The 11,414-nt window shown below is 34.2% G+C and overlaps 1 protein-coding gene across 3 annotated transcripts in view; it reads right to left on the minus strand.

The window, feature by feature from the left end:
• Positions 1 to 11,129, minus strand: part of LOC125239047 (cyclin G) — a 63,443-nt gene extending 52,314 nt beyond the window's left edge. Inside the window, exons 1-2 of one of the 3 annotated variants that reach the window (XM_048146502.1) lie at positions 10,887 to 11,129; positions 10,643 to 10,732 (exon numbers count right to left, since the gene is read on the minus strand). The gene's annotated coding sequence lies outside the window, so the exon portion shown is untranslated. Of the gene's footprint in view, positions 1 to 10,391; positions 10,517 to 10,642 lie in introns of those variants that run through there. The other 2 variants (XM_048146500.1, XM_048146501.1) reach the window with 2 other exon arrangements.
• Between the last annotated feature and the right edge of the window lie 285 nt (positions 11,130 to 11,414).

Here is an 11,414-nt window from a genome sequence, read left to right on the forward strand (position 1 = left end):
AAGGTATAAAAATCACAACTTCTTTATGCCTGTGACTGTACCATATTTTGAGACGATTTTTTCGGTACATATTTTTGCACTTGACTGTACATTTAAATCTCATGTTTCTTATAGTCATTTTAAAATGAGATAACTTCGATTGTATGCAAGCTAGGTGCGTGCGCTTAAGGCATTTATGACATCATTAAATTCATTAACAGCGAAGAACGAGCAAAAAAACAATGAGTTCGCGAAACACACAGTATTATACATTAACTGCCTTCACACCACACGTACATTCTTAGATTTCTAGACTTGACAATGGTGAGAATTACAGAGATAAATAAGGAATGAGGACTGTCACTTGTCAGTTATGTAAAAAAAAAATATCGACTTCTTACACAGATTGACTGAGTCCCACTGTAAGCTCAAGAAGGCTTGTGTTGTGGGTACTCAAACAACGATGTCTTTGTAATTTTTGTAAGCATTCTACTCATTTTGGTCATTGAGCAATTTTGACTATCATATCCTTACTTCCATACTAATATTATAAATAGGAAAGTGTGTGTGTCTGTTTGTTTGTCCTTCCTACACGGCAAAACGGAGCGACGAATTGTCGTGATTTTTCAAATGGAGATAGTTGAAGGGATGGAGAGTGACATAGGCTACTTTTTGTCTCTTCCTAACGCGAGCGAAGCCGCTGGCAAAAGCTAGTTCCTCATATTTTTAGGAGACTGCGTCATCCATAGATGTACATCTAAAGAGCTGTACGCTGCCCCTGCCATTTATCCTCTAAGTTAAATTACACACAGCTCCCTTTATGACTAATAAAATAACGCTACAACAATGAAAGCGCATCTTTCAACTAAGAGTTTTATCTTAATTGTAAACAACGCTATCCCCTTTCTAATAACATTACTAGAAACAGATTACAGGTTTCTATTATACGCTGACCAGTCTTTATAATCTAATTGTTACTGACGCACCTCTTTAGAAAACGTAAAATAAACTTTAACAAGCGTAATTAAATATTCTTTTGATTTGTTTCGAACTGGTTCGCTTCAGTTTTAAAAGGGGAATATACACTTATTTCTTTGTAGCTAAAGTTAACAATCCACAGTGGTAGAGCTATTTTGTGCCTTATTTTTTACGTACTTCGTTCGGGATTGATTTGTAGCATGTAACAGCTGGGTCGAAGGGTGTTGACCTTGGTGTATCCCTAACCTCTGTAAGGCCGGTTGCATAGCTGTGTATAAATGCAGTTGCTATGGCAACAGGCTTGACGATGTGAGTCATGATTATTATCTAAGTGATGCGTCTAGATTTTTTTTTGAGTTAGTCATAAGTCTATCCGTCGTCATGTGTCATTTCGTAGCTTATCATAAATAAGAACGTTTCGAAAGGTTATTCGTATACGTATATAGATTATAGATAGAAGAAAATTTTGTTCTTATGTTATGGAACAACGTGAGACCTTTGATTTAAGTTTAACACATTTAAAAAGTTAATCTCATTTTGAAACAGAAGTCTAATAAAGCTGGATTTAGGCCGATATTCCACTATCATATGTTTATCATAGAAATATGATCATAGGTCTGTATGCCTCTCTTTTTCTCCAACGAGAAGAAAAAGGACGGCTATGATCATATTTCTATGATAAACATATGATAGTGGAATATCGGCCTTACACTTGCAAGTTTTGACACGCAACTATGGGTAGTGGCAAATAAATAAATATTATAGGACATTCTTACACAGATTGACTGAGGCCCACGTTAAGCTCAAGAAGGCTTGTGCTGTGGGTACTCAGACAACGATATATATAATATATAAATACTTATATACATAGAAAACATCCATGACTCCGGAACGGTGTTCTGCCTTTTCTCCGAACTTACTTACTCCGAATTTCATTTGCCAACCAGTTTATTGCAGATGATTTATTTGGCAACCCATTTATAGCTAATTTTTATGTAGCAAAGTTTTATTTGGCCGAATTATATTAAGGCCGATTATGATTATGACATTAAAACTATGGCATAACTATGACTTATAAAAAAATCACTAGGGCAAAAAATGATTACACGAATAACATTTTGTCAAAACAACAGTTACCTTTCCATACAGAAGGCAACATTTGGCATCCCACTCTTATCGGTTACCATAAAGACGAAATTTGCTTGTATCTTTATACAAACTGACAAAGCGTCTTTTTAGTAATCGATAAAGTGGGACGTCGTCCCACATTTTATCACCCATGAAAAAATATTTTGCCTTTTAATGCGTTTTCACATTATGCGATTCGATATCGGATGGATGTTTTCTATGTATATAAGTATTTATATATTATATATATCGTTGTCTGAGTACCCACAACACAAGCCGTCTTGAGCTTACCGTGGGCCTCAGTCAATCTGTGTAAAAATGTCTTATAAAAATTTATTTATTTTATTTATTTATTTAGTATATGGGATATCGGTTCTACATCTAAGATCAATTTTGATAAGAATTATGTCACAGATTCAAGTTAGGTGCGACGACGAGCGAAGCGAGGAGGAGCGTGTTAGGTAGACAGTGACAAACAACCAGAACTGACTGGTTTTTCTATCTTGCTTCGCTCGCGATACAGTCCCATTTAATAAATAAAATTGCTTGATAACAATTATTTCACAGAGTCCAGTTAGGTGCGACGACGAGCGAAGTGAGGAGGAGCATGTTAGGTAGACAGTGACAAACAAACAGAACCGATTTTTTTGTCCACCTGTGTTTTTGTAATATTATTCCATCAAAATTCGATCGAATACTTTGTATGGCAGCTTTCTCAAAGTCTAACACGCATACTTTTGGTATCAGATTAATACCATGTTCATTTCCATATTCGATTAATAAATCAAACATTAAATCGTAAGAACGTTAGTCTTTGTTAGTGCATAAACAAAAAATAACGGGAACGTATTCTTATTCTCAATAAAAATATTTCCATGGATGGAAAATAATGCAATTAATTTGGTTCCGTTGTCATACATATTAGTAAGTACCCTCTTTTTTTCGATAACGATACGTTTCACAAGTTAAAGTGATACCATACCCAAAAAATACGTTTGGTAAATAATAATTAACAATATGTATGTTATACTTAATAAATCAGTAACAACATGATACCATACCTAAAAAACACGTTTGGTAAACACTAATTAACAATATGTATGTTATACTTAATAAACCACTCAAAACTTGAAAATGTGTATTATAAAAAGTGCCTTTAAAAAAATAAGCAAAAGGTGCAGTTGCCCACTGTTTAGTTGGGAAATGAAACGATTCCTTAAGGTTTGATTGGAACGTGAATATTCGGCGAAATGACTTTATGCGATAAATTGGTTGCGATGTGACATTCGGAAATAAAATTTTCGGAGATGATTTAGAGAACCCTCAGGAACAAATATCTGTGCTCATCACACTAATAAATGATTTTAGAGAACGTCAATAAAATATCTGCATCTCTTTCTTGCATATCGTCACTACTTTTAAAAAATCTATAGTCTATATGCATTCCATACATACTTACTACAATTTTCTTTTCATTGACAGACGAAGATACAAGTTTTTTTAAAAGTAGTGACGATATGCCTGTTTCAAAACTTGCAGGAATAACTTGAAGGTGTAGATTCAGCTTAAATAACTTTCTAACCTTTCCATACATAATGCTACAAGATGTAGAGAAGTAAATATGATATTTGATTTTAGCAAGCTTCTAGCGATCCAATATTTGTCCGCAAATTAAAATCCATCCTACTCGAAATGGCTTGCTATACTTTGGATGAGTTCCTTGATACCTACGGGTCATTGACTGGATCGTGTACCTACTAATGTAATATGTGTGTCTGCATTACTTAGAATACCCAATGTGAAATGTGATTTTTTTTTCTAAATAATCATTGTATGTAAATAATTGACGTGTAAATGTGAATATTTTACCAATAAACATTTATATCTATATCTATCTTATTTGATATTGCGCGTAAAAACATGAAAGTAGTCCCTGAAATAGTACTACGAACTCATTTCCGAATACGGCCAATATTTGCCCACGGTAAACGTAGCTGAGTTCTAACTGCGTAATAAGTCCACCTGGGTAAACACGCATTGTTCCGACGGAACTGTGTCGTTTTAAGCAACGCCGCTTTCATGAGGCTTTCAGGTTAGATAATATTCAACTATTTGCTAAGAGTTGCACTGATACTTAAGCAGTGTGTTCTGCCTACCCATTATGGGAATACAGGTGTATACGAAAACGGGCACAACACTATAATGATGCCACTTATTAATTTCCACTGTTTTTTGCCAGTGTTTAAAACGAGCTAAAATGCCAGGGGCTATTATACCATGGGCCCATTTCTCGAAATTACAAGTTACGATTTACAAGTGGTTGTCAATGTCTAATATGACAAGTTTTTTTTTTACGGGATAGGAGGCAAACGAGCAGACAGGTTGACTGATGGTAAGCGATCACTGCCGCCCATGGACACCAGAAACACCAGAGGTGTCGGAGGTGCGTTGCCGGCCTTTCAGATGGGTGTACGCTCTTTTCTTGAAGATTTGAAGGTCGTAGTTGGAAAGAGACTTCCACTTTAACTTTCAGTTTTGAGAAATGGGACCCAAGTGGTTTTTCATGGGTACGTCAACTGCACCACTTTTTATAAATCCCAAAAGAATATACAGGATGTAACATTAATGCTGGTGATCCATTTAAGGGCATAACCGGTATCGAATAGCGGTTACGAATACCACTTCCTTTTTTTAAAATAAACACCATGAAAATTAAAGGTACTATAGAAGGTAATGTATAAGCCGTAGGATTTATCTTCGGCAATTATGTTACATAGTGTATTTTGACATATTAATAGCCATCTCATGAAATATGTTGCAATACTTGTAATATATGTGACTATTTTCGACAGTCCCTACAAAACTAAACTCTTAAAAATAAAGTTGACCATCTTGAAAGCTTCCTAGCGGACCACCCTTATGACGCACTGTGTCTGACCGAAACCTGGATTCACAAGTCGCAAGCGGATGTAGTCCGAATCCCGGGCTATACAGTAGCTGCAGCGTTCAATCGTCAGGAGCATAGCGGCGGAGGCGTGGCGATATTACTTAAGGACGGCATAGAGTACATAGAAAGTAAAGAAATTGTAGCTTTATCATTAGAGTGTGTTATTGAATGCTGTTCTGTATTTATACCGCAACTAAATGTTATTTTGATCTGTCTATACAGACCAAATCGTGATATAGAGCATTTTTATGTTTGTTTAGAGAAAATACTTGAGATAATCAAGACTAAAGCACATAGTAAACATATCATACTTGGAGGTGATTTTAATATAGACGTGATGCAAAAAAACAAGCAAAGCAACCGTCTCTTGGATTTAATGCTAACAACGAACTTATCCCAAATTGTAAAAGAGCCAACCAGAGTGGCTGCCCGTTCGGAAACATGCATAGACTTGGTTTTTAGTAACGAAAAAGTATTTGCCCTTGACGTTGCGGAGTTTGGAATATCAGATCACAAAGGCATCGTGTACAGTTTTAAAGTAAATCCTAGTAATAAAGTTTTCAAAAATTCTAACTGGAAATACTTAAAACGAGTCTACAACCCGTTAAATCAGCTAGCGTTTAAGGAAACTGTTAAATGTATGGATTGGAGTAGTATCTTAATACATAACGATGCAAATACTAACTACAAGGCATTCCAAAATGTTTTAACCGAAATCCTTAATGAGACAATTCCTCTAAAGTATGTCGATATTAGAACAAGTAAGAAAAAAAAATGGCTGACAAAAGGTTTACGCATTTCTTGTCAACATAAAAGATTACTGCGAATACATACCAACAATAATAAAACAGACGGCATCAGCATATTAAAAGCATTCTATAACTCCTACAGTAAAATTTTGAAAAAATGTATACTTTTTTCAAAAAAAACGGAATATATACAAGAGATGAAAAAATCTGTTAATAAAAGTAAAACTATGTGGCGAATTGTAAATGAAAAAACCGGGAAGTGTAAAACAGTGACAAAAAATAATATTAAAATTAAATGCCCTTACAAAAAGGAAATCTTAGAGACACCTGAGGATGTATCGAATGCTCTTAATAATTATTTCGCAAGCGTTTATGAGACTAAATCAGTCAATTATAGTAATAACCCCGTTACCGATTCTAAACAAAAACGTACACTTGTCATAGAAAAATCTACGTTTCTGCGACCTGTTACCGAGCAGGAAGTTTTTAAAATTATTAAAAATTGTAAATCTAAATACAGCTCAGGTATAGATGAAATTCCGATTACCCTATTAAAAACTTGTATAACCGAATTGACTCCACCAATCACCATGCTCATCAATCAATCCTTTGCCGAGGGAACTTTTCCAGATGATTTAAAAATATCCGTAGTCAAGCCACTTTTTAAAAAAGGAGATGTCATGGATCCTTGTAACTACCGTCCTATTGCTTTATTACCGGCTATATCAAAAATTTATGAAAAAGCGATGTGTGAAAGGTTATACAACTTTTTAGAAAAGAATAACGTGTTACATACAAACCAATATGGGTTTAGAAAGGACCGCTCTACCTCATTAGCTGTGACTAACTATATGCAAGAAGTTTTACACATTTTGAATAATAAAAAGCATGCTGTTGGCCTTTTACTAGACTTAAGTAAAGCATATGATAGCGTATCTCATAAAATTCTACTCAGCAAGCTTTATAACGTAGGGATAAGAGGCATAGTACATGATTGGTTCAGGTCTTACTTGCAAAACCGGACCCAATATGTACAAATTAAACACTACGATACAAACACAAATGAAATAACAGAGACACGTTCAGAGAGACAAGATCTACACGGCTCTATACCCCAAGGCAGTGTCCTTGGTTGCGTGCTATTCTTAGTGTATATAAACGACCTGCCAAATCTAGTCAATACATACAACATTTTATTCGCCGATGACATCTCGTTACTATTCGAAATTGATAAAAGCGAAAATTATAACGAAACAATCAAAGACTGCCTCGACGAAATTAGCAATAGCCTACACGTTTTGAATCTTAATATCAACTTAACTAAAACTAAATTAATTCAATTTCACCACCAACTTAAAGAACCTTTAAATCTTGACATATTAATTAATAAGACAAAAATTGAGGAAGTCAATCATTTCAAAATGCTGGGAATCACTATTGACAGCAATGTAAATTGGAAAAAACATATAGAACTGACCAAATCTAAAATTTCTAGCATCACTTACGCCTTATATAACCTTCGGAAGACAACTAATATACAAACTGCCCTATCCACCTATCATGCACTTGCACACTCCCTGCTTAGCTACGGTATCATGCTTTGGGGCAACAGCACAGATGCCCATGATTTATTCATGACTCAAAAAAAGTGTGTCCGAAACATGGTCGAAATTCAATGCCCAGATAGCTGTAAACCCCATTTTAAAAAATACGGTATATTACCACTACCATGTCAGTACATTTTAACGTTAGCCCTCTATGTATATAAAAATAGACATCTATTTACAGAAATTCGTAGTGCTAGGAAAAAATATCAGTTAGTAATCCCTCCTTCAAAAATGAAAATGCTATCTAACAGCCCTCAATATACAGCCATAAGAATTTATAATAAGTTACCTAATAATATTAAGTCACAGGAAACATCTCAATTATTTTATAAAAGCATCAAGTCACTTTTACAACAAAAATGCTATTATTCTGTGGATGAATTCTTTACTGACATTTTTGATTAATTAGTTTTATGTATAATGTAGTGAATAATTGACATTTTTAAGTAGCTATCTAAATTTGAAATAAGCAATTAATGTAATTCTTACTTAATAATAAGCATGTTAATGAATGAATCTAGTATGTAAGTTTTCTATGTTGCTATACCCTGACGGGTGCATGTTGTGACCTAATCTATAAAAACACCTATTGTAAACACATGTGTATGCAATAAATGATATGAATATGAATATGAAAAAAAACGGGGTCAGATAAGGTACGTTACAAAACAGCTACTTTATTAGGTCATAAACGTTTTTAAACCGATGGTTATCATATAAAGTTACTGCCTTTTGGTTCTGAGCGGTATTATCACCGTCCTAAACGCTTATCAGAATTCTAGGTGTATTGAAGGTTGTTCAAATGTAAGCCCTTCTATGCTTAAATTTGGTGTAATATACTAGAATTTATTGATTTCTAGCCATGTTAGTTCTAATAATACAGATGGCAAAACATGCGAACGGACACTGCAGATTGTGTTTAAAGAACTTTATTTCCCAAAAGAAAATTTACATTTTCACTTAATGAGAATAATGTTATACTAATACGAAGAATATATCAGTAAATCAGTGAGCATCTTAAAGTATACATACCTATAAGAAATCAATTAAAAAAAGAACATCGCAAAAATAACTAACTAAAAATAACACTAAACTTTTTATCACATAGTCATAGTTAATACTTTGTAGGTATAGTAGTAAGTACACAATGCAGAATGTAGGTAGCACAACAAAAGTATACGTAAAATGTAGAAACAAGCTAAATTCATTCCAAACAACAACTAATACACATACAGATTCTGCTTAGAATCTGAAGAAATGGCCCTTCACATCCTGGCAGAGTGTCCCTCTCTAATGCGTACACATAGCATGATTCCGGGCAGCTATCTAATACACCCGGATGACCTGAGGTATCTCAATATCAAAAAGATACTCTTTGAATTTGTAGGACTTGATCGAGAGTTGTAGTAGGCGATCACAATAGATCAGTAATGGTTGCAGTGATACATAAGGCGCTAAGAAGTCTTACATAGCCCCTAATAAGAAGAAGAATGATACAGATGAAGTGCAAAAAGAATTTTCTTCGTATTTTAATGGAAACATATGAACATGTCATACTATGTCAGTCAGTCTCAGTACAAGAAGACGTACTGACTGTCTGAACAAGCATGGCAAGTACAAATGTTTCCAGAAAAACGAAGGAAAAGCTTTTCGCAATATATCTGTATTTACTTTCAAATAGTACTATCAATGTATAATGTCACAGTTTCGTTTTCTTACAACCCCTTATTTGCCAAGAGTGGCACTGAAGCTTTAGTAGTTTCATGTGCTCTGCCTACCCCTTTATGGGATATAGGCGTGATTGTATGTATGTAGTACTATCATTTATCATGCTATCATCCAACTTGGGAACAAATTATTTTATTTTGTTGTTTTTAACCCCCAACACAAAAACCACAGGGTGTTATAAGTGTGTCAGTCTGTCTGTTGTCTGTGTCTGTCTATGGCATTATAGCTCCCGAACAGATGAACCTTTGCCTTCGCCTTAGTACACCATAACTATACTGTATTTCTATGTCCTAACTTGTCTTATGTACAATAAAGTGTTTACATAATACATACATACCTTTGTTTGAAAGCTGAGTTAGTCTCTTAGCCATGTTTTATTTTTTATGTCGGAGGTTTTTACAAAATTTTGTGGTTAGGTTATTGTTTCATAAGTTATAAACCGACCAACCGCCTGCCATGGTACCCATCAGATCAATAAATACTCATAATTAGAAATAATGTATTGTTTTATGTATACTAAAGCATTACATTACACACTATACCTATTGGATTAACTCGCAGCTGACCGTCCCTCAAGAGAATGAACTATGGTTTCATGAACGGTGTATTGCTTTTCAAAAGTATGCGATAATCCAGAAATTTTATAAAATCACAAATCTATTTCTGTTTTTTTATTTAGTTATGTGGTAAGCGGCTATCAGCCACATGGTCAGTATTTTTTTTTAACCTGAAAATTCACTATAGCAAGTGTTGTTATAAAATGTAGCCACCCTATTGAAAGTGAAAACTTGGAGTATTCATAGTACACCTATGACTAATTGGGTACCTACTGATTATAAAATATTGAGCAAATTCCTAAGACAGGTTTGAACAAGTAATAAAAAATTGGGTATTATTAGATTTTTTTTCTAAGTATTCCTACATTTTTATGAGAACATTCAAATGTATTAATACAGGCTCATAGAAAATTCTCGAAATCATCAGAATTGTGAACAAGTTGTTACTAGGCGCGACTTTCTAGTTTCTACCTACATTGATGGCAAAGTTGAAGTCAAACAGATTTCACCTACGTAAAAGGGGCTCCGAGTGACGATTATGCAAATTTATCCAAGTAAACACTGAATTACTGACGAAGACGACACTGGTTGACCCAAAAAACGAGTCCTTACGGTTGTAAGACCCCATTGAGGTTAGGTTCCGAACAAAGACAAAATTCGAACAAAACACAATGAAATTGATAGAAATAATTATGAGAAATGACAATTTAAGACTTACCCGGATGCCTCCGTGATAATTTTTCGCGTGTAAAACACCCTATGAGCGGAAAATTTTTCTGTTTCCACCTCGGATGAATAAGACTGAACGCTTGACAGATGACTGGCCGTCCAAAAAAGATGGAGGATGGTTAGCCAAATTACGTCACTCGGCGGGAAACACAAAAATTGTCATTTCACATACTTTTAATTAAAATAAAGTAAATTATAAGTAATAAATATATTTAAAATATGCCTAAATTAAAAACTCACCTCATGAACTGAAGATTTATGTGGATAAGTCACAATTTCGTGTGCTTTGCTAATACATCTAGATGGCTGGTATCAATCCGATTCCGTGCGCTGTTGCCAAATGGTTATTGCATCAGAAATTTGAGAACGTTCAGATTTACACATTTCAAGACACTTGATCATAACTTATTGTTTATTCCACAGAAATAATATTAAAGTATTTGGCCAACAAGAAAAAACAACAAAATATCAACGCAAGTATTACTTTTCGATGTCCCAAAACTAGTATAGCGGAACGGCAACGTCGCTCAGCTTGAAGCACTTTGAATTTATTTGAACAAAGGAAATTAGACTGTTGTTTTATAAAATCACTATTAGTTTATAAGTAACTGAAGTTTACTGGTTTAAAACTACAAACGTACAAAATTATGTCAAAAAATAACTACTTTTATTTCATCAGATAGTTATCGCTAGAAAGAGTAAAAATAACTGAAATCCAAGCGAGCTTGTTTTCGTTGGGTAGGAGTAAACAAACAATGACGCTGTGTTGTCATACTCTATTTAAAAAAAAAACTACTAAAATAGTAAAACTACTACTACGATTCTATGGCGTTTCTAATTGGTTTGTCGTATTGGAATTGGATTAATTTAATAAAGTTATAAAAATGCCTGATTTATAAACAGTCGTATACACATACACACATTCATAAATTTTAATGAGGATGAGTAGTAGTTTAGTAACTCTTTATTGTAAAAACACATTAAAAAACATAAATGAGTTGAGAAATGTGAC

The sequence above is a fragment of the Leguminivora glycinivorella genome, chromosome 25 (genome assembly GCF_023078275.1).
Source record: "Leguminivora glycinivorella isolate SPB_JAAS2020 chromosome 25, LegGlyc_1.1, whole genome shotgun sequence".
NCBI classification, from domain to species: Eukaryota; Metazoa; Arthropoda; class Insecta; order Lepidoptera; family Tortricidae; genus Leguminivora; species Leguminivora glycinivorella.